At 42.4% G+C, this 19,008-nt stretch overlaps 1 long non-coding RNA gene across 2 annotated transcripts in view; it reads left to right on the plus strand.

Annotated features, from left to right (window-relative positions):
• The window catches only part of LOC127492073 (uncharacterized), a 62,730-nt gene that overhangs the window by 8,276 nt on the left and 35,446 nt on the right, over positions 1 to 19,008 (plus strand). The window contains exon 2 of one of the 2 annotated variants that reach the window (XR_007921060.3): positions 7,203 to 7,590. The exons of the other annotated variant lie outside the window; for it this stretch is intronic. This is a non-coding gene — a long non-coding RNA (uncharacterized LOC127492073). Of the gene's footprint in view, positions 1 to 7,202; positions 7,591 to 19,008 lie in introns of those variants that run through there. 2 annotated transcript variants of the gene reach the window in all.

Below are 19,008 nucleotides of genomic sequence, written 5' to 3' on the forward strand. Positions count from 1 at the left end.
TCAATTTGTTTTTCATTTTGTCTGAAAGGCAGACATACACATGCACAGAATCTTCTTTTATCTGGTTCTGGTTCACTTCCCAAATGCCTGCAACAGCTGGGACTGGGACTCCATCTAGGTCTCCCGTATGATTATCAGGTACCCAAGTGCTGGTGCCATCACCTGCTGACTCACAGCGTGCACATTAGCAGGAAGCTGGATAATATGCAAAGCCAAGACTCAGACCCAGGCATTGTATTACAGGATGCAGGCATCCCAAGTCATGTCTTTAAAAAACATAAAATATTTATTTTATTTTATTTGAAAGGCAGAGTTAGAGAGGGAGAGACCAAGAGATCTCCCATTCTCTGATTCATTCCCTAAATGGCTACAATGGCCAGGACTAGACCAGGCCAAAGCCAGGAGTTTCATCTGAGTTTCCTATGTGGGTGTTGGGGCCAAAGCACTTGGACCATCCTCCACTGCTTTTCCCAGGCACATTAGCAGCTACCTGGTTCAGAAATGGAGCAGCCAAGACTTGAACCAGCATCCATATGGGATACTAGCATTGCAGTGATGGCTTAACCTGTTACACCACAATGTTGCCCACCCCAAGTGATGTCTTAAACTTCTGAACCCCCACTCTGTCTCTTTTAGTTGGAGAATTTAATCCATTTATATTTAAGGCAAGTATTGCTAAGTCTTACTACAACCATTTGGATACTTATTTTCTTTTTTTAGTTAGCTTTTATTTAATGAATACAAATTTCATGGGTACAGCTTTAGGAATATAGCAGTGATACTTATTTTCTAGTTCTATTGTAATTCCTTTCTTTTTCCCTCTGTTAAAATCCTCCTTTGTGTTTCAAGGAGCAAGGATTTCTTGCTCATTAGTTTTGGTATATCTGTTACAGATTTTTGCTTTGTGATTATCATAAGGCATAAAATTTTTTCTTTATAATAGCATGTCTTGAAATGTTAACAACTTAACATTGATTATAAACTTAGGAAAACAAACAGATAAAAATACTAATGAAAAGCTTTACATTAACACTACATTTCTGCCCATATTTTGAATTTCTGATGTCTAGTTTTACATCTTTACATATGGCTTATCTCAACATATTAATGTAAATATTTTTAATTTTTATTCTTCAAATTAAAGATGAGGTGGCTTAAGCAGTACATTTACAATATTAGAACATTCTGAACTAGTCTGTATAGTTATTCTTACCAATGTGTTTTATTTCTTTTACTTACTTGAAAGATGAGGGGAGAGAGAGAGAGAGAGAGAAGCAAGAGAGATCTCCTAGCCTCTGGTTAATTCCCAAGTGCCCACAATAGCTGGAGATTGACCAGGCTGAAGCCAGGAGTGCAGCCCAAGTCTCCCTTGTTGGGTGGCAGGGATCCAAGTATTTTAGCCATCACCTGCTATCTCCAAGGGGAAGGTATTAGCGGGAAGGTAGGTCAGAGTTGACACTGATGTGGGATGCAGGTGTGGCATCTTAATCGCAGAGACAGATGACCACCCTTATGAGTGATTTTTAGTACCTTCTGGAATTTTCCTATTAGCATCTTTTTATTTCAGATTGAAGAACTCCCTTTAAGCATTTCTTGTAGGACAAGTCTGGCAGTAATAAATTCTTTCACCTTTTGTTTGTTAATACTGTTTTCTCTCCTTTATTTCTAAAGGATAGCTTTGCTGGCTATGGTATTCTTGGTTGGCAGGTCTTTTCTTTTAATATTGTGAAAATCTCATTTCACTTTTTACTGGCCTAAAAGGTTTTTGCCAAGAAGTTTGCAGTTAGGCAAATTGGGATAACCTTTTATGGCGCTTGTTTCTTTTCTCTCCCAACTTTGAGATTGTCTCTTCATCTTTAACCCTGGCAAGTTGATCACAATATATCTTGGGGAACACTTGGTTGAATTGAATCTGACTGGTGACCTTTGATCTTCCTTTTCCTTGAATAGTTTTATCTATCTTTGTGTATGAGGAACTCTCTGTTATTAAATTTTATATATTTATTTAAGAAGCAGAGAGAGAGCAGTGCCTTATTTTGTTCATTTGGCAAGGTCATAGTTCTCTGAAAATTCCTGATGCTTTTTGGAACATAACATTATATGTGCATTAAACCGTTAGATATTTACACCAGCTTTGTAATCTGGATTTGTTTTTGTCTCTCCTTCCAGGAATTCTAAGCAATTTATTTCTTTTCTTCTTTTCTTTTCTTTTTTTTTTTTTTTAATTACTCAAAGATTTAAGTTCCAGCTCCCTTTTTTTTTTTGGACAGGTAGAGTTATAGACAGTGAGAGAAAGAGACAGAGAGAAAGGTCTTCCTTCCGTTGGTTCACCCCCAAAATGGCCGCCATGGCCAGCACTGTGCCAATCCAAAGCCAGGAGCCACGTGCCTCTCCCTGGTCTCCCATGCGGGCACAGGGGCCCAAGCACTTGGGCCACCCTCCACTGCCCTGCTGGGCCACAGCAGAGAGCTGGACTGGAAGAGGAGCAACCGGGACTAGAACTTGGCGCCCATATGGGATGCGGGCGCCACAGGCGGAGCATTAACCAAGTGAGCCACGCGCTGGTCCCCAAGCAATTTACTTATTTTCTCCGAGCCTGTGGAAACTTCTGCTACTTTATCACTAGATGGCATCCTCAGTCCAGGTTTGCCACACGTCTGCTGTTGATGTATTGTCACTGTTTTAACACTAGAAGGCACCCCAAAGTCAGAGTTTCCCTGATCTGCTGTTCACAATTAACTGAGTGTTTAAAAAAGGTAAACTGTCCCTTCAAACCTCTAACTAGGGCTGGGTAAATGTTAGGAAACTGGCGCAGTTGGCCGCATGGCCCAGCTACCTGAGCCAGGCTCCACCCCCATCCTAATGGGATTGGCTGCTCCTGCTTCCCTGCCCGCCCTCAGGCAAAGTTTTAAAAGGGCCTGTTCCTAAACAGGTGCCCTCTTGGCCCTTCTCTCCTGCTCTCTCTCAGCTCTGCTCCCTGCTCTCTCTTGGCCCCTTCTCTCTTGCTCTCTCGGTTCCTCTCTCCATCCTCCTCCTCTGGTCTCTTGGCTCTGCTCTCCTCTCTCCTCTTCTTTGCTCTATCTTCTCTCCTTGCTACTTCTTCTCCTCTCTGTCTCTCTCTCTTACAGTCTCCCTCTCTTTCCTTCGCCGCCCCTTCACTCTGGTCTGTAGGTTGTTCCCCAATAAATCCTTTCCCTTACTCCGGTGTCCGGTGTGCTTTGCGACGGCTAACATTAAGATATAACAGTAAGCCCAGATGCCTTGTCCACAGTCACTGCCCTATGGTCAGGCACTGTGGAATTCTGCCAGGCTCTGGCCTTCACCAAGGAGGGATCAATCTCAAGGTCTTTGCAGTGACTTGGTGTCTACCTCCCTTTCTTCCAAGCAGACAGTTACTCTGTATTAGGCTCCTTGGAGCTTGGGGAAGAGTGGGGTTGGCAATCATATTGCTACTCTTGCTCTAATACTAAAAAAATACCCATAGCCCACTGAGGCCTGTGCAGCATGCAGTGTGGCTAAGGCCCATCCTGCTCCAAGCTGCCTGCTGCTGAGGTGGACTTGCAGCTGCAATTAGCCACAGATGATGCTGGCCAGTGTGTTAAATCTGACTAACTGGTGCCATGAGTCTTCACCTGGAACCAGAGTAAGTCCAGAGACTTCATCATCAGCCATTGGCCTGGAGACAGGGACCATTGGCATCTGCCCAGTTTCAGGGTTTTTGATCAGCCCAGCTCTGAGTTCCAAGACATAATCCTATGTTCACTTGCCTGCCCTATTTTCAAGTGACTGGAGTCTTGCTCCTTGCTGTCTGTACAAGATGGGGAGAGGCATGATGGAGGTAGTCCCTTGGCTGCCCAAGCTAACACCAAACTGATTCTCACCACCTCAGGGACTTGTGCAGTCTTGAGGGTGCCTACCAGGTCTTTGTGTGGCTGACAGTAATGCAGGCCAGAGCATTAGGTCCATCCCACTGGTACATAATTTTCTGCCTCATATCAAGGAAGATCTAGAGGTTGCCTGAAAATAGGGACTTTGGGCTTTATCTGGTGCTGACTCTCTGCCCAGAGACCTTGCACCAAGTCCCCAAGCAAGGACCTTTGCTCACTTCCCTGTCCTACTCCCCAGGAGCTAGAACCTTGCTGTTCTGTGTGCTCAAAATTGGAGGAGGAGTGTTGAAGGAAGTCCTTTGGCAACCTGGGGAGGAGGGTTCAGAGGCTCAGCCTGCATGTACTGGCCTGGATCATGGAGCCTTCTCTGGCACTGAATTTCACCGTGGCAGAACTGGTAATGAGTTGCAAGTCTAAGGTCTGGACTTGATTATCACTTCGCTCAAGCAGGGAGAGGTCTATTCGCACTGTACTGATTGGATTAGAGGGATGATATAGTTAACTCTTTTCCTTCTTGCCTTTTCTGATGCATCTTTTCGTGTTATGCTAACAAGCACTGTGATCTCTCCTCTGGCTTTCTTAGCTCTTGTGAAGCTAGTTTGGTATATAAATAGCTGTCCAAATTGGCATCTCTGTCAAGATATTATCACTAATGCTTCTTTCTTAGCCTCCATCTTGCTCTGCCTCTTCTCAAATTTTTATTTGTAGCCCATAACTCTCTTCTGGACTCTTGACCCATATTTGCAACTGCATAGTTCTCATTTCCATTTGGAGTACAAAAATGTCCAAAACTGAACTTACTTCCTTTATCTTTCCCACAACTACAGCAGTAACACTTACAACAGCATTAACAACAGCAGGGCAGACATTGTAGTACAGCAGGTGGATGCTAGCATCCCATACTGGAGTTCCTGGGGTCAAGTCCTACCTCCTTCCCATTTGGCTTCTTGCTGAAACTCATCCTGGAAGGCAGTAGGTGATGGCTCAAGTACTCGGGTCTCTGCCCTTTCCTGGCTGTTGCAAGCATTTGGGTAGTAAACCAGCAAATGGAAAACTTTCTCTCTCTGTCTCTCTCTCTCTCTTCCTTTCAAATAAATAAACTGTAACAACAAATCCTGCTCTTCCTATACTACATTCTCATCTCAACAATAGCAGCACAAACTACCTAGTCATTTGCTCAAGCCTAATGGATGATCATCATAAGGGCAGCACTGCACTGGAAGACTTTAAGTGGAACCCATTGCTTTGTATCAAAACTCATCCTCAGTGCACTCTGTGAGCCCTGGTTCCCAGATGTAAGGGCAGGCACTTCCTTACTGTGTCAGCACCAGGACAAGTTCCCCTAATTAGTGCCTGTACTGCAAAGCCTAGAGGTTTTCTGTTTATGTCTATTTAAGGGCTTTGTGGAAAACTGTAGCCGTGATTGACAATTATCTTTTTTTTATTTTTTTATTTTATCTTTTTGACAGAGTGGACAGTGAGAGACAGAGAGAAAGGTCTTCCTTTTGCCATTGGTTCACCCTCCAATGGCCGCCACGGCCAGCACATCACGCTGATCCGAAGGCAGGAGCCAGGTGCTTCTCCTGGTCTCCCATGCGGGTGCAGGGCCCAAGCACTTGGGCCATCCTCCACTGTACTCCCAGGCCACAGCAGAGAGCTGGCCTGGAAGAGGGGCAACCGGGACAGAATCTGGCGCCCCGACCGGGACTAGAACCCGGTGTGCCGGTGCCGCTAGGCAGAGGATTAGCCTATTGAGCCACGGCGCCGGCCCAGACAATTATCTTTTATTCTTCCTCTTCTTTACCCTTAACAGCTAATTAATCACCAAGCCCTATTATTTATAATTCTTAAAGATCTTCTCAAATTCATCTGTTTCCCAACCATTTCTATAACCTGGAAGATTGGTATCCCCATCTGTTCACTACAAAGCAGCTCAATTAATCTTTTTATTTAAAAAAAAAAAAAGGAAGATTTATTTATTTATTTGAAAGGCAAAGTTAGGGGAGTGTGGTGGGGAGACAGAGACAGCGATCATCCATCCATTGATTCACTCCCCAAATGGCTACAACCACCAGGGCTGGGCAAGGCTGAAGCCAGGAGCAGGGGCCCTAGCACATGGGTCATCTTCCACTGCTTTTCCAGGCTTTAACAGGAGCTGGATTGGAAGTGGACTTGGAAGCTAGGACTTAAACCAGTGTCCATATGGGATGCCAGCACTGCAGACAGTGGTTCAACCCACTATGCCATGGCGCCAGCCTCTCAACTGATTTTTTTTTTTTTTTTTTGGTCAGGGAGAGTTAGACAGTGAGGGAGACAGAGAGAAAGGTCTTCCTTCTGTTGGTTCACCCCCCAGATGGCCACCTCGGCCGGCGCGCTGCGCCAATCCAAAGCCAGGAGCCAGGTGCTTCCTCCTGGTCTCCCATGTGGGTGCAGGGCCAAAGCACTTGGGCCATCTTCCACTGCCTTCCCAGGCCACCGCAGAGAGCTAGACTGGAAGAAGAGCAACTGGGACAGAACCGGCGCCCCAACCGGGACTAGAACCCAGAGTGCCGGCTCCGTAGGTGGAGGAGTAGCCTAGTGAGCTGCGGCGCCAGCCTCAGCTGATCTTTTTAAAAGGTTATTCGCATGACTTCTTCCAGGAGAATTTTTTTGCCAAAGATCAGAGGATTCTCCTCATGATAGCTATGGTATGTGTATCTTTTGGTTTTCATCTGTGGCTCCTGGCTTACAGCATATTCCTCTATTTCTCTCTCTCTCTTTTTCTCTTTCTTTCTCTCTCTTCCTCTCTCTTTCTCTCTTTCGGTCTCTCTGGACCCTTCCAGACCTTGCCTTATGTCTACCTGATTCCTTATTTATATCCTTCAAAATATGCTCTATAGTACACTGGTAAATCTAGTATTTCCCTGAGTTCTGAGCTCTGCCAAATTGGTAGAACTTGAAGATCATGGGAACCCCAGTTTGTAGCCATTTGGTCAGAAGTTGCTGAGACCTAGACTTGTGACAGGGAAGTGGAGGCAGTGCCGGTCACTGAGACCTCAACCTGTGGGTAGGTACTATTTAAGCTGGTGTCCACTGCTGCAGTTGATAATTTGCTTGCTGGTAGGAAGAAATCCCCATTACTTTTAGAGTCACAGAAGTCTGCTGTGTTGATTGTGGTGTGAGAACAGAGAAGAAATGGTTAGTTTTTCCTATACACTTCCTTATTTCATGTCAGACCTCTGCTTTATAATACAGTATGAAAAATGTTCAAAACTTCAAGGGACAGATATCAATCAAAAATAGACTTTATGTTTTCTTTTATTTTTGTCCTGTCAGATGTGCTTAAAATGAAACTCTGGGAGACAGTTGTGACGCACCACGTGAAGCCACAGTTTGGGATGCCAACATCCCATACCAGAGTGCCAGTTTGAATCCTGACTCCTCTGCTTCTTACCCAGCTTCCTGCCAGTACATCCCGGGAGGCAGCAGATGATGGCTCAAGTGCGTGGGCTCCTACCACCCACATGGGAGACCTGGATGAAGTTTCTGTCTCCTGGCCTCATCCTGCCTTAGCCCTTGCTGGTGCAGGGATCTAGCGAGTAAACCAGTGGATGGAAGCATTGTATGTCTTTCTCAGTTTTTTCTGTGTGTGTGTGTGTGTGTGTGTGTGTGTGTGTCACTGTGCCCTTCAAGTAGATGAAAATAAACATTTTATAAAGTCAAACACTGGCTTTTCTGCTTTCTATCAACTTGTTACCTAATGTTGGATTGTTCCATTTTATTTCAACATTATCTACAAACTGAAGTAAGTCTCATTTGACCTCTCTTGATGGGATCCAGGTTACACTCCTGACCCTTAAAAATTTTAACCCAACACTGTACTCTTATGCATACAATTTTTCCTTTGCCAATTAGGTGGCACTAATAAAGTTTTTATAGTCCTGTAAGCCATTATCTTAATAATCCTTTGTAATAGACGTTCCAAGTATTTTGATGCAAAGAATGCATTCAAATTTTTCTTTTCCTATTTGGCTATCCAGTTATCCCAGTATCAATTATTAAGAAATGGAGCATCATGTTTTTTGCAGTTTACAAAAGAGCAGTGTAGTTGGAACATGGCAATGAGGAAGTAATTAGAAATAATGCTAGTTTAGAAATTAGTAGTCACTACCAAAATGTTAATTATATTAATTAATTAAAAAATCAAATTGATGCATATTTTCCCAAACCATTTGTTAACTTCTAATCTTTTCCTATCGTTTGAGGGATAGTCTAATTACTTATCCAATGTACCTTGGAAAGCAAATCTGGATAAATTTGCTAAATTTGTAATGAGCAGGAGACCACTATTCCCAAGATGTAATCACTGTAGCTAGCTAGCATTACTTAAAGCCGGAGAGCTGGCATAGTAGGCAGTTACAAATACTGAAAATGATGCGAAGAACAGAAGTGTGCCATGTCCATGGCTATTATTGCTGCACAATCCATAGACAGCTGCAAAAGAGGTTCCTAAACTTGCCATAGGTTGTGTTGTTTGCCACAAGAAGGAGTAACTTCACGTATTACAGATATCCTACATGCAAGGCAGTTACTGTAATTCAGACAAGGTGAAGTTGAAAATGTAGCTTTACATTGTTCTTGTTAGAACAAGAAAAGTCAGTGATATGTCACCTAATATTAAGCATGTTGGGGTTTTATTAAATATCCCAAATATAAATTCAGCTACATAGTCTGGTATTTAACTCAGTATTCCTGTTGAGGCTTGGCTACAAAATAGCTGATGTATCTTGCTTCCCATTAAGCAAAAAATCCCCAGCTATGGGAATTTTGCTCAAATATCCCTTGATTCACACTACCCAGTTTAAAACACTTTAGGATCTGTCAACTGCTTATATTAAAATAGCAGACAAAATTTCTAATGTATATCATACGACTGCATTATCTGGTCCTACCTATAGCTTATGAGAGAAAGTTTCTCTGTGTATAAGTATTTGAGTTAATAAATGAATAAGACATGATAAAATTAGATTATCGCTAATCTGCAATCCCTAATGAGTAATCCCCACTGTATTCAGTCAGTGGTTATCTAGTTGCTGACAACACACAAAGAAAAAAAGACAGTCAAGCTTATGTGTCTCCTGATTTGATGCAATAGGATATACATAATACCTGCTGTGAAGTATCTCTGACAGAAAATTCAGCTTGAATCTGATCAAACCTTTATACCTAATTACCAGTGTTATAGGAAATACAGTAGACAGAAGAGCATGTTAAATAATACCTTGTAAATACAGTCAGGAAAATCTAAAATAAGGGCAGTTCTATAGAACAAGTGACTGTTTAATCAACAAATATAAGAAAAATAAAGAAGTGCAGAAATGGTTATTTATTCTAAGAGAAGTAAGACAGTATTCAACTAAATGCAACAGATGAATCCTGATTGTGATGTGGGAGAACTAGACAGGGAGTAAGGTAGAAATAAATAAAGCTAGAAATATGTAGTCCTGTATTGAAATTCCACCTTGTTGTCAATCCACCATACCCACTTTCCCATGGTGCACTTATGTCTCATCTAGATCCAGGAAGTTTAGCTCCAAGTGAAGGTGCTATGAAACTCTCAGAAAACCTCAGGCACACCAAACTCCACCTGGTTGTGTATTCATTTGGGGCACCACTTTCTATCTCATAAAAGCAGACTGATGCATGTAGAAATGTGTTTCTTTTGCTCTTGGCTTCTGGACCATCCATATGCATCCCTTCTTCAGCTACCTCCCACTCTGTCTCCTCATAGGCAACTCTCTGGCCCACTCATGATGGGTATTTCTCTGGGGTGGCCTACACTCACACATGATTATATATTCACACTCTCTTTAAAAAAAAAAAAGATTATTTATTTATTTACTTACTTGAAAGGCAGAGTTACAGAGAGGCAGAGGGAGAGAGAGAGAGAGAGAGAGAGAGAGAGGTCTTCCATCCACTGGTTCAATCCCCAAGTGACTGCAACGGCTGGAGCTGCACCCATCTAAGGTCAGGAGCCAGGAGCTTCTTCCGTGTCTCCCATAAGGTTGCGGGGGCCCAACCACTTGGACCATCTTCCACTGTTTTCCCAGGTCATAACAGAGAGCTGGATCAGAAATGGAGCAGCCGGGACTCAAACCGGTGCCCATATGGGATGCCAGCGTCACAGGCAGAGGCTTAGCCCACTGCACCATAGCACCGGCCCCTATTCACTCTCTTTGAATAAATCTTTCACTCACTTGTGCATTGTTTTTATGCTTTGAATTCTGTCTCTGTGGGGGCAAGAACTTAGAATCAAAAATTGAGATACTTAGCCCATAACAACAAATTATAAAAACATTTCTGAGACAACTATGGAAATTTTAACCTTGCCTGGATATTTGACATTTATTATCATGTTTCTTAGGCATAAAAACTGTATTATAGATACTTTAACTGCTAATCTATGAGGGGGTCTTCAAAGTCTATGGAAAATGCATATTATATAAAAACTATGCATGGGTTTCAGAAATTTTTTTGAAAAACATTTTATTTATTTGAAAGCGTTACAGAGAGGGAGAGACAGAGAGACAGAGATCTTCCATCTGCAGGTTCAATCTCCAGATGGCTACAATGACCAGGTCTGGGCCTGACAGAAGTCAAGAGCCAGGAAATTCATCCAGGTCTCCCACATTGGTAGAAGTGGCTCAAGCACGTGGGCCATCTTCCAATGCTTTTCCCAGGCCAGTAGCAGGGAGCTGGACTGGAAATGGAGCAATTGGAACTCAAGCCATCCCCGTTTATGGGATGCTGGCATCGCAGCCATGGCTTTACCTACTATAGCACAATGTCAGCCCCTCAAAAATTTTTTGCACCAAAATAAACTTACTTTTAAATTCCAATTCCCATAAATTTTAGTAAGTAATATTAGAGATACATGTAATAATAAAAGCTTTTTTTAAAACTTTCTTTTCTTCCTTTTTAAAATTTATTTCCTTCCTTCCTTCCTTCCTTCCTTCCTTCCTTCCTTCCTTCCTTCCTTCCTTCCTTTTTAAGGCAGAGTTAGAGAGAGAGAGACAGATAGACAGAAAGGTCTTCCTTTTCCATTGGTTCACCCCTAAATGGCTGCTACGGCCCGTGCGCTGTGCTGATCTGAAGCCAGGAGCCAGGTGCTTCCTCCTGGTCTCCCATGTGGGTGCAGGGGCCCAAGCACTTGGGCCATCCTCCACTGCCTTCCCAGGCCACAGCAGAGAGCTGGACTGGAAGAGGAGCAACCGGGACAGAACTGGTGCCCTAACTGGGACTAGAACCCAGGGTGCCGGCACCGCAGTTGGAGGATTAAACCTAGTGAGCCGCGGCGCCGCCCCCCTCTTCTTTTCTTTAAGAGCTTATTCACTGAGTGTCTGGAATGCTCATGTCCCCTTCCCTTTCTTCCCATTTTCACCAAACTGATTTCTACTCATCTGTCAAATTTCAACTCAACCTGCCCTGACTAGATCCACTTTTGTTGTGTAATGCTATAAATACCCAAAATGATCTCTTCTAATACTAAAATAATTGTGATTAAATAACTATATATTTGTTTGGTATTGGTCTGCTCTAATTTGTATGTGTAAGCCTTCCAAAGTTAGGCACTGTCCATTTCTGAATGAGTAATGAAAAGTTGTAGTGGGAAGAGAGATGGCAAAGTGATTAATTTCTGCATAATATTTATTTATTCCTTCATTATAGTTTTTTTTTTGGTTTACATACACGAGGCTGTTACACAGAGCATAGAAAAATAAAATTGTGATGTCTTACTGATCTACTAGTAATATTTTTTACCATAAAGAATATTTGATTTATATTAATATAGCTAGGCCAGTTTTCTTTTGGTCAGTATTCCTAAGGTATGTATTTTTTTAAAACTTTAAAATGTTTGTTCATTGTTGATAATTTTTATTTATTATGTATTATAAGCAATGTTGTTGAATAAATCACTTTGTTGATTGAAGACAGCACTGTAAGGCAGATGGAAAAGAAAGCAAAGATCTCCTCTAAATGGTAGTTCCTCTTTACTTAATCAACTTTTGAGCCTTTCAAGTAAATGCACCCTTTTTAAAAGAGCTTTTGAAACTTTTGACCACAGCGTTCTGCCTTCATTCCACTTGCTGGATGTCAGAAGGTATTTCCTCCCCTGCTAACCACAAGGCAACTCTGGGTAGAAGAGGGGTATCTTTGGAATAAAATAGATCCTGTAATTTTATAGGTTAAGGGACTGGAGTATGGTGGTAGTTTGCAGTTTGTGAACATCTCCCCCCCACCCCCGCCACAACCGCTACTTCCTTCTTATAACATGGTTCTTGTCAACAAACATAGACTAATTTTAAAATTATATTTCAGTGATTAGATTTTCCACAAGTCTAAGAGTCCTGAGTCAAAAATGGGTTCTACTGTATTTTGGAGAAAAGTAAACAAGAGCGAGAGTGTGATAGCTAAGTACTGCTTTTGTTGTTCTTGTTGTTGTTAAGGAATTCAGTTGACCCATAATTTAATATCATAGTTTCCACTTCTTGGAAAAAAACTTTCCCATTCCTTGGAGTAAATGTGTGTTTTCTCATTGTTTCTCTTGTTCCACTTGTTTAGAGTGCACCTTCTCTCACCACCTACTCAAATTCTACCCAAATCTTTCTGCTCCCTTCAACATCCATTACTGTTTACTGACATTTCACACACTAAGATGAATGGAGAAAACGTTTACATGTGAAAAATATGAGTGCAACTATAAATGTACAGTGAATGTTCTCAATACTAAAGGAGTTCAAAACATCATCTGGGCATAAATAATGAGAGAAGCAGTTTCACATGGAAGGTATTGAGTTGAACATTTTTGGATAAGCAATATCTAGACAGTAGAAATTCATTTTCAGAAAAACCAAGGGCAAAAGTATTAAAAAGAAATGTTTATGGCATAGTCTAGAAACAAGCAGTAACTAATTGGACTGGAGTTGGGGTTTGTGGAGAAAAGTGGTAACTTGGAAAAAATATAGGTCATACCTAGAAATATAGTTGTCGGCCAGAATTGGGAGAGTGGTGATCCAGAAGATAAGGATAAAGAATAAGACTATTTTTGTGTAGGCAAAGGAAGCCACAAGAATTTAACAGCGGAAAGAAGCACAAGTAGAGCAATATTTTACCACAATGACAGTTACAGAGGGATTCAGGATAAACTGAACTGCTGAAGACCAAAGCCAAGAATGATTGCTGTACTTCAGAAGGGAGAGTTGACTCTGTCCTGGGTATATACTGTTCTGGGTGAAAATCAAACATGGTCAAGACATGGGACATGGTGACCATACTAGTCCCCAGTGGTCCAAAGACTACTTCTTTCTCCTCTACTCTCTGTAAGTAATCTAAAAATTTTAACAGAAGCTCAGGTTATGTGCACAGTAGCATATAAAGAATTGGAGATTAGATAATTTGTTCTAGTGTTTGGAATAGGCTATACGTCATAGTCTGTGAAATGGAGATGAGAATTGAATGGGTTTATTCTAATGTCTCATGTAATCTATTTTTCCTTCTTTGCTTACCTCTGCACTTAATTTGAAAGTTATTTTTAATTCAGATATCATTTGGAACTTTTTTGGGAAATTTGACTTTTGTTTCTGATCACCCTGAAATACTCTTAGTATGTGAATAGTTTATCAAAATTGTCAAGTTTAGCAACTTTGTCTTTCTGTATTTTGACATGTTGTGATTCTTCTGGAACAGAAATTTTAAAGTGTGAGTTGTGATTCATTGGTGTGCTGTGAAATCAATGTAGCATGTCATCAGCAACATTAAAAAATCAGAATACATTGTAAAAAAAGGGAGAGTTGAGAAAGAAATCATTAAGGAAAACTTGATGAGACTAAGATACTATATAGAGGGGGGAGAAATAGAGGATGAAGGAAAAAAACATGCTTCTATTTCAAAAGAGAGTAAGGCAGAAATGAAGTATGAAAGCCAAGAAAAAAGAAGCCAGTTTTGCATATTTTGTGTTCTATGAAGTCTTCTCCAACTATTCCATCCAGTTTCAACTACCGCAAAACTTAGTGACTTAAAAACAGTATTTATTATATTCATAGTTCTGTGGGTTGCTTGGGTAGTTCTTCTAGTTCCTCCTGGCCACTTGAAGAGTGAACCAGCAGATGGAAGATATCTCTTTCTCTGTAACTCTGGCTTTCAAATAAATCAAATAGACTTTTTTTTTCTTAAGAGGAAAGCTAAAAAAGAGGCTGAAATACTAATCAGGGACCACAAAAAGACTGATCTTGTTGAAGTCTTGTTGAAGTCTTGTTGAATTAGCTTGAGAGGAGATATGTTGATGAATTTTGAGCAGCATTGTGGTATGATTACATAAGTCGTTGCTAACTAACTGCCCATGATGAGTGGAAACAGATGGAGGAAACCAAGACTGGAGGTGGGGAGTTGTGCTGGGACAAGGCAAGTGAACGTAGCACTAGCTTTGTGTTAAAGAGGCAGCAAAAGAAACTTGAATCGTCTAACTTGAGGAGACACCAGAAGACTCAGTAATCTGATTAATTACATTTTAATGAAATATTTTAGAAAATTAAACTAAAGCAAAAATAAATCCATGATGAACAACTTATGGAAATTTTACATGAAGACAGGGTTATTGAAAGGATGTTATGCTAATCTAGGGGAGAGATGATGAGAGCCTGAAGCCGAGGAATAGCATCAAATGTGAAGGTGGTTGCACATATTGAAGAAGACTATGAAAGGAGTTTCTGAGGGGTGGTGAAGTCTTTTACTGAGACATTACCCAAAAGTGGGCAGAAATTTATAGAGGGAGAAATGGCAGAGTGTGTGAAAGCAAAAAATTAAATACTGCTTTGGACATACTGAGCTTATTAAGAACCTTCGGATACATTCAACTGGAGCTTCTAGTGGCAGTTGAAATATACGAATATAATGAAGTAAAACTTGTTACCTTATGAACAGCCCCACTGTTGCTGCTCCTTATCTGTTAGCTTCTAAATATTTTCACTGTTACTTCCTTGCCAAACCAGTTCTTTGTGAGGAAGGAAAAGAATTTTAAAGGGTCAAAGTCCTTGGGGTATAGGAGCTGACAGCTGGTAGCTAATTTGTTATCAGCCATGTGTTAGAAGAGCAACTAATGGACTTTCCCTTTGTCCCTGAACCATTTCCAGCTCAGTACACGTTCATCCTCATTGTTCCTTTAAGGTTCCTGTCATTAGCTGTATCAACCTCTAATCTTCATCAGTGCTGTCACTTCTTGTCAACCTGGTCATTGCCTCTTTCTCATCAAAGACTTTGCTGCCATATGTTGTTGTTACCTGGAACCCTTTCACTCTGAGCTCTTCAAACATACCACTCTAGGACTTTGATCTTGCAGCTTTTCCCACTATCACCCCTGTCATCATACCTACAATCATCAGTTCCTTGAATTTATCCATACTTCCTTGCCCCGACCCCCTCCTCTGGGTTTCTATCATCCCCCTCCTCCTTCCTTTCACCCTATCCAGATTACACTTCAACAATGTCTGCTCCAACAACCCCACTTTCCATGCTTTGTTTCCTGTTGTCATCTCATCTGATAGACCCCCAACTAAACAAGATCATCTTGAACATAGGGACAGGTTTTGCACGCACAAGAGCCACTGCAAGGGGGACAAATGGAGATAAACCCAAGCTTCAGAGTCTTGGGATTGTTTTGCCCCAAAGGCACACCTTTATCTAACCTGCCACATAATCTAGGGCAAAGGTTCACACACTATGGTTCCGCAAAGCGTATACACCTGTGACCCGTTTTTGTATGGCCCACAAGCTAAGAATTGTCTTTACATTTTTTTTTTTTTTTTGACAGGCAGAATGGACAGTGAAAGAGAGACAGAGAGAAAGGTCTTCCTTTGCTGTTGGTTCACCCTCCAGTGGCCGCCGCGGCCGGCGCACCGCGCTGAACTGAAGCCAGGAGCCAGGCGCTTCTCCTGGTCTCCCATGGGGTGCAGGGCCCAAGCACCTGGGCCATCCTCCACTGCACTCCCTGGCCACAGCAGAGAGCTGGCCTGGAAGAGGGGCAACCGGGACAGAATCCGGCTCCCCGACCGGGACTAGAACCCGGTGTGCCGGCGCCGCTAGGCGGAGGATTAGCCTAGTGAGCCGCGGCGCCAGCTCCTGTCTTTACATTTTTAAACGGTTGGATGACATCAAAGGAGTGTAATATTTTTGCAGTATGTGAAAATTATATAAAATTCAAATTCAGGGTGCAGAAATACTGTTTTATTGGAATATAGCCATGTTTATTATGCATTTACATTTTAGTTATGGCTGATTTTACATTACAAAGTCAGAGTTGAGGGGTGGGCATTGTGATGCAACATGCCATAACAGAGTGCCTGTTTTGAGTTGTGGCTACTCTGCTTCTGATCCAGCTTCCTGTGAATGTGCCTAGGAAGGCAGCAGATGATAACTCAAGTACTTTGAGTCCCTGCCACCCACCTGGGAGAACTGGATGGAGTTCCTGGTTGCTGGCTTTTGCCTGGCGCAGTCCTACCTGTTGCAGGCATCTGGGAAGTGAACCAGTAGATGGAAGATCTTTCTATGTCCTTCTCTCTCTATCACTGCCTTTTAAATAAACAAATCTTTTTCAAAGGCAAAAAATGTCAAAATAGAATAGCTAAAGTAGGGACTATATGCTCTGTAATCCTAAATATGTACTTGTTACAGAAGTGGTTTGCCTACTCCTGGTCTAACAGGTCTATAATCTTCCTTCTGTGTGCCAACACCTGGGCTGGTAAATATTTGCTAGAGAAAATCCATTAATTATACAGATTGGTGCCAGAGGGCATTCACGATCTCTAACCTCACCTAGAAAGTCAACATTACCCAGAAACTTCTAATCATCTTAGCTCTCTTTCTTTTCTTGGGTCTTTGACTTTTCCCACTCTTCCAAGCCTCCAAACACTTCACCCCCTCAGCTGAACAGATGCCTCACTCCTACTTCCAAGTGAAAATAGAAGGCATCTGATTGGCACACCCTCTGTTTCCCGCTACTGGACCTACACATTTGCCTTCCCTGGCTCTCGCCCTTTGTTTACTACCTCTTGTGTCAGTGGAAGTAGGAATTTCTCACTCACTGAAAGCAAATTCTTCAGCCAGTGCTGTGATGGTTAACTTCACATGTCAGTTTGACTGAGTTAAGGGAAACTCAACTCGTCTGTAAAACATTAATTCTGGGCATGCCTGTGAGGGCATTTCTGGAAGTGATTAACATCAGAATCAGGAGACTGAATAAAGAAGATCCACCCTCACCAATGTGGGTGACCATCATGCAATCTGTTGCAGGCCAGGAGAGAATTGGCAGAGGAAAGGCAATTTTGCTCTCTGCTGAGGCTGGGACATCCATCTTATCCTGACCTCCAAATACCAAGGTTCCAGCTTCTCAGGTCTTCAGACTTACATGGAATACCATGTCCCTCTCAGTTGTCAGGACTTTGGACCAAGAGCTGTTGGCTCCTCTAGTTCTCAGGTCTGACTCAGACTGGATTATACCACCCACTTTCTTGGCTCTCTACCTTGCAAAGAGCATATTATAGTAATTCTCAACCTCCATAATTGCATAAAGCAATCTCCATAATAAAATCCCTTATAGAGTGGAGTGGGCGTTTGGCCTTGCCATTAAGACACCACTTGGGATATCCGTATCCCATTTTAGAGTGCTTGAGTTTGAGTCCCACTTCTTCTCCCATTGCCAGCTTCCTGCTAATGTGCACATTGCAAGAAAGCAGGTGATAGGTCAGGTATTTGGGTCCTCAACACCCAGGTGGAAACCTGGCTTGCATTCCTGGTTCCCAGCTTTGGCTTGGCCTAGCCACAGCTGTTGAAGGCATCTGGGGTGTGAACCAGCAAATGGGAGCTCTTTCTGTCTCTAGGCCTCTTAAATAAATTAAAAAAAATAAAATAAAATCCTGGAGCCAACGTTATAGTGCAGCAGGTGCAGGGGCCTGAGCATTTAGGCTTTCCTCTGCTACTTTCCCAGGCACACTTGGAAGAAACTGGGTTTAAAGTGGAGCACCTGGGACTTGAACTGGCACTCTTACAGGATGCCAACATTGCAGGTGGAGGTTTAACCAACTGTGCCATAATGCCAGCCTGAGAGTGTTTTTAAAGGAACAAAAAAAGTTTTTCAAAGATTTATTTATTTAGTTGAAAGGCAGAGTTACAGAGAGGCAGAGGCAGAGGCAGAGGGGCGGGGGGGAAGAGAGAGAGAGGTCATCCAACTGCTGGTTCACTCCCCAGATGGCAGCAATGGCTGGAGCTGGGCTGATCCAAAGCCAGGATCCATGAGCTTCCTCTGGGTCTTCCCATGCAGATACAGGAGCCCAGGGATTTGGGTCATCTTCTACTGCTTTCCCAGACCAAAGCAGAGAACTGGATGGGAAGTGGAGCAGCCGGGACTGGAAGTGGAGTCCATATGGGATGCCTGCACTGCAGGCGGTGGCTTTACCCCCTGTGCCAGGATGCCAGCCTCAGGAACAAAATTTTAATGATAAGTTTTCTGAATCGGCTTGGGGTTCCTATAGTTGACTGTCTGATTTGATGAAATTTAAAATTGCTGAGGGGGTCCAGCATTGTGGCACAGAGATTTAGACCACTGCTTGTGACGCTCACATCCCGTATTGGTTCAAGTGTTGGCTGCTCTGCTTCCTATCCACCTCCTAGCTCACGTGTCTGAAAAAGCAGCATAAGCTGGGAGATGGAATGGAGTTGCAGGCTCCTGGCTTCAGCCTGGCCCAGCCCTAGCGGCTGTGACCATCTGCGGAGCGAACCAGCAGATGTGGAAGATCTCTTTCTCTGTCTCTCGCTTTCTAGCTCTCCCCCCTCCTTTTTCTCTCCCTTCTCTTTCTATTACTCTGTCTTTCAAATAAACAAAACACATGTTTAAAAAAAAAAAAAACAAAGGCAGTTGCTAGGGATCTCATTTCTGTTAGTAAAGGAAACACTGACAGTCCATGGAGTGAACTGTTTATAGAGATAAGCAAAATATCTACTTTGGGTAGTCCTAGTAAACCACTTACAAGAAATGTCAGAGGATAAAATTATAACAATTTAGCAATCTTAATTGGCTTTACTTTAGATTTTT

This window comes from Oryctolagus cuniculus, chromosome 9 (genome assembly GCF_051225735.1).
Source record: "Oryctolagus cuniculus isolate XC-2025 breed Fujian yellow rabbit chromosome 9, ASM5122573v1, whole genome shotgun sequence".
NCBI lineage: Eukaryota > Metazoa > Chordata > Mammalia > Lagomorpha > Leporidae > Oryctolagus > Oryctolagus cuniculus.